This window comes from Calypte anna, chromosome Z, assembly GCF_003957555.1.
Source record: "Calypte anna isolate BGI_N300 chromosome Z, bCalAnn1_v1.p, whole genome shotgun sequence".
Taxonomy (NCBI): domain Eukaryota; kingdom Metazoa; phylum Chordata; class Aves; order Apodiformes; family Trochilidae; genus Calypte; species Calypte anna.
In genome coordinates, this window is record NC_044274.1 from 25,307,688 (window position 1) to 25,313,233 (window position 5,546).

A 5,546-nucleotide genomic window follows, 5' to 3' on the forward strand; every position below is an offset into this window, starting at 1 on the left:
ATTTCTCCTATCCCAGGCTGAAGTTTCCTGGAGAAATAAAATCACAAATTTAAAAGACGGGTTTTAAGTTTCCAATACCTTACCCAACTTCTAAACAGTTCTCTCTGTAAAATAATCTCCAAATGTGCTACTTCCCAAGGTAGAAAGATTAAAGATGAAAGACAAGACTTGGTGGAGAGACTTCCTCACTGGCTGCCGTGCTTCGTATGTAGTTTATATTGTACTTTCTCTCTAACTGAGGTGTTTGTCTGTTCTGGCCAGTACAGTCCTGCCATATCCCTCTTAGAATAGTAGATTTTCTGGGTGGATTTGGTCACACCAATGGGCAGTTGGAATTACTGTCAACATGCTGACTAAGTTATTGGTCTGCTTTTCCACTGAGCCCCTTCTTTCAAAGCCCCTCAGCTGGGCAAATGAATGAGATGCATTGGAGGATTCTGACTGATCAGTTAGTAACTAAAATAAAATGCCATATGTGACTTTTAAGCACTTTTTATGAGCAACATAATTTGATAACAAGTGGTACAGAAAGAGATGAAACAGTGCCATGCCTCACGTGCTGGTTAGAAATGTAGATATGCATAAGCCTAGAGTGAGTGATAGTGCAGGGCAAGGTATTTTCCTGATGTTATACTGCAGGTTTACAGGTAGCAGAACTAGGGAGGATGTATGCTTGTGAGAGGGTTTCTATGACTGAAGACATATTGGATCCAGACAGTGAGAAACAAATACTCCCAAGCATTATTTCTCTTTTGTTGGTCAACAAGCATACACATCTCTAGGAGCTCTCAGGGCAGATTGCCTGTTCCAGTGATCCGTAAGATATCAAAAGAGTCTAGGAGGACTGCAATGGGCAGAAGATTTTTTTACAATGATAAAAGAGCCTTGCTCATACCAGAGAAGTTGAGAGGGCTTGGAAGGGGAGGATGACTCTGTTGGTGTTTCATCTTCATTGTGCCAGACTTACTCAGTGTCTGCTACAGGGGCTGCCTCTCCCAACATGCTGTCCAGGAGAGAGAAAAGAAAAGGCAAATGATCTGGTCTTAAATAAGCTGTGCTGGGAAAACTGTTGGTGCTTTGATCAGTTAAAATTCCTGCAGAAGAATGCTTATCTCACTAAAGAGCTGTCTGGCCAAGCCATCACAATGCTTAAGTGCAAATCACCCCACTTCAAGACCTAAGCAGGCTGGGCAGCAGCTACTTGCAGTGAGCAGGGCCATGGGCACATTTAGAGAAAAAACAGGTCAAACAGATCATCCCAGTGTGTAGTGGGAGGGGAGAGGGGATATGGAAGAAGGGATGAGGTCACCCACATACCTGATTCTGGTAATTCTATTTTTTTCTGCAGGATATCCAAAAGATCCTTGAAGATGGGCCTGTCTTTGAAACCATACGTTCCTAGGCTGGGACCAAAGAACCTCACTCATTTGTACTATGCAATTTATGGAGAGCACCATGGGACTCAACCAGATTCACAGATTCACATGGTGTTTTGCACTAAATGCAGACATGGGCAAATAAGAGGGAAGGACAAGGTCTGCAGAATGCTTGAGCCACAGTTTTGCCTAGGACAGGATCATGACTATAGTTTGCTATTTGGGAACTTGGATGAAAACATAGCATCACACTTAGGGTGACCAGCAGCACCCTCATTTCATTCCTTGTGTCTGCTATACAACAAAAAAGATCTTGCCTGTATCCAGAGAATAGGAAGCTCCCAGAATTCCTTCTGACCATAGGTACAGGCAAGAGTCCTGACGTGAAGGACAGGATGATGTGCCCATGATGACTGAAGAAGTCTGTAGTGGATCTAGGAGGTAGATCCAAGGCTCCTAAATCTAATCTAGTACTCTAATCTAATCTATACTTGAAAGCACCTTCCATTCTAAAAGCCTCACTGTCTGTAGGGAAGATGGAAATGTCATGAGCTTTGTACTGGAATTAATCCAGACAGACGGTACTGCAAAAAGGGAAAATTTAGGAAATCCTCAACACAGTCTAGAGCTGCTGCTGTCACAGCAGCTGTGTTGCCCATGTCTCCTGGAGGTCAAGTAAATATGAGATTTTGTGTTGGGTTCCCAGAAGTTTCCAGTCACAACCTGCATCCCTACCATCCACCCCAGATCCTCTCTCCTACCATATAGAAAAATGTATAGCATGGAAGACTGTTGAGCCTGTGGTACTGTATTACTTGACAAAGACTTTTGCATAGAACAAATCTCTTTCTCACAGGACCTCAGTAACACAATTAAATTCCATCAAGGTGTACTTTTTGTCTCACTTAATTTCTGGTGTTATCAGAAGACCTTATTCTCAGTGAGAGACTTCATGACCTGTGCAGCTATACTAACAGGTCTCTGCAGTGCCTTACCCATCAAGCAGCTCAGCAGCCAGGGAAATGCTTCCCTCATTATCCTCCAGGTCTGTATTATTTTGCTTCTGAAGAAGTCGTGTTCTTAGAATTTTCTCTCATCTGACTTTTGGGATATTGCTGTTCAGCTCAGGAAAACACTCCTCTTTGTCCTTGTTGATGGATGAACTGCACAAATAGTCAGATTTATGCTAATTTCCAACAGTTGCAAATGCAACATACCCTATCAGTCCTGCAGCCCATAGTTATGGACTACAGTCAATAACCTATGCTTTTAAGCTGACAGCATTATACAATTTGTCTTCACAGGTGACTAGATCTTCAAAAGTCAGTTCTGGTGATATTCACAGGACACTGGCACTACAGTGACTCATGAGTCAGAAATAATCAGCTGATCACTGTCTGCCTGGAACACAACAGCTGTGGACCAACTTGTAGAAGAAGGATGGGAAATTAGGTTAGGTTTCTTTGTTCTTCTTCATCTTTCATAGCACTCTGCCCATTGTCTCCCACATTTTCAAAGGCAGACTGCCATCTGACAAAGAGAGGCCAAAAAGGAGCCATGTGCACATACCCTCTCTTGCCACACATCTGTGTTCTGGGCTGTAGGATACTGGCATCAAGAAACCAGATGCAGAGCCAGGGCTGTAATCATCAGGTGTTCAGAATAAAGACACTGTTCCCACTGTTCCTGAGCTAACAGATAAGTGCTGAGGGCTTCCCTGGTGTGAAGCTTGTGGCTATTCTGAGCTCAGTTGGAACTGGGGGAAAAAATTCACTACTCCTTGCTCTTCTGTATTTGTTTAAGCAGAAAAGGTATCCTGTTGGAAAGGTATTGAGCACAGACTCCTAGCCTCTAGGTCTGAATGCATTTCAGGTTAGGTAAGTGCTGGCGGTGTTTCCTAACTCTTCTGGAAACAACCAAAGCAAGCTCTGCTCTTTTAATGTGATATGGCTGAACCCTGTTACTTTCTTACTCAGTTTAGGAAGGATATTGAGGTCCTGGAGTGGGTCCAAAGGAGGGCAACTAGGCTGGTGAAGGGACTTGAGCACAGACCCTATGAGGAGAGGCTGAGGGAGCTGGGGCTGTTCAGCCTGGAGAAGAGGAGGCTCAGGGGAGACCTCATCGCTCTCTACAGCTACCTGAAAGGAGGTTGTAGTTAGGTAGGGTTTGGTCTCTTTTCCCAGATGACTTTCAACAAGACAAGAGGGCATGGTCTTAAGTTGTGCCGAGGGAGGTTTAGGTTAGATATTAGAAAGAATTTCTTTACAGAGAGGGTGGTCAAGCACTGGAACGGGCTGCCCCGGGAAGTAGTGGATTCTCCGTCCCTGGAGATATTTAAAAAGAGACTGGATGTGGCACTCAGTGCCATGGTCTAGCAACCGCAACGGTGGTTCAAGGGTTGGACTCAATGATCTCTGAGGTCCCTTCCAACCCAGCCAATTCTATGATTCTATGAAGCTATGATTCTATTACCCCTGGCCATAGATGTGTCTACAGCCTCATCTCAGGAAATTTTCCAAGATCTCAGTTTTGTCCACCATGGTCAAAACCCACATGAACTGAGTTCATGTTGTGTATTTACATGTGTATTCAGATGTGTATATTCACATTCAATGACTGAAAATACTCCTCTGCACAAGTGAGTCTGCTAACCTGTGAGATCATAGAGTCAAACACCTCTAGTTAGAGAATGTTAAGAACCCTGTTAACTAGAAATTATATAGGGAGCCACATCCTCCCATTCAGACACTAAAAGGTTGATTTTAAGTATGAATATTTGGATGTGACTCAAAATTTTACAGCTGATCATTATTTCTGTAGTCAGCTAGAGTGAACTCCCAAACTTGGGTATACTTGGCCTGGGAAACAGATTCAGCTCCAGTCCCATCATGATTTCAGGCTACATGCTCTGCTGGTGAAGACTGCACTACTTCCCTGGAGAGCTGGATTTTTTCCAATTCTTGTTCCCACAAGCAGCCGAGTGCTTCTTTGTCTCAGAAACAAAAGTGCTCAGCACTTTGGAGCAGTCAGCTCTGCATTGACAAGCATGAATGAAGGAACTGCAGCAGATTCAAGTGCTTTACCCTTTTCCCACTGGCAGGAAGGGGACTCCAACAGGTGAAATTCTCCTTGGCATTCAGTGACAGACACAGTTCTCAGTGTGACTTTTCCCTGACCTTCCTGTGTTTCATTTCAGGCTCTGTGACAGTAAACAAAAAGCTGCACAAGGGGATATCCCCAATACACTCTGCTTAGATCTCACTCAATTTTGACAATTCTTTTTTCTTGTGTACTGGCTTTGGCTGACATTAGGTTAATTTTCTCATAGCTGCTTACATGGGCACATGTTTTCGGTTTGTCACCAAAAGTGTTGATAGAACAGGAATCTTTTAGTTATTGGTGGGCTGTGCTTACACAGAGTCAAGGCTTCTCATACCACCCCACCAGCAAGTAGACTGAGGGTGTCCAAGATGCTGGGAGGAAACAGAGCTGGGGCAGCTGACCCCGAAGGACCAGAGGTATATTTCACACCATGTAACATCTTGCTCAGCAATAGAAAGCTGAGCAAAGAAGGAAGGGGAGGACATTCAAAGTGATGACATTTGTCTTCCTAAGCAACTGTTATGTGTGGTGGAGTCCTGCTTTCCTGGAGCTGGCTAAGCACCTGCCTGCCCAGGGAAGAGAATGTATGAATTCCTTATTTTGCTTTGCTTCCATGCATGGCTTTTGCTTTGCCTATTTATCTGTCTTTCTCTCAACCCATGAGATTTTTCAATATAACCCCTGTGATTCTCTCCTCATCCCACTGTGGGGCAGTGAGAGAGCAGCTGCATGGGTTTTAGCTGCCTAATGGGGTTCACCAGTGACAATCTGCCAACAATAAGCTTGGGCTTACTCATTGTATGGTTTTGTATCTTGTTGTACAGTGTATCTTATTGTATCTGAGATGGGGAGCTTTCAAACAAAAGAGAACTTAAAAGTTAAAAGATACGGACCACTGTTTTCTTTCTGATTTTTTTCTATGCTTTTTTAATGAATTTCTACTTTTAAGGCAGCTTGTTATTTCCAAGCACATACTTTGAGTGCTGTCTGCTGCCAACTGTGGAACTGCAGTGCCAGTCTGGCAAACTATTGACCCCTAGTTCTTCAGGCAGCTTCAAAGGCATCGTT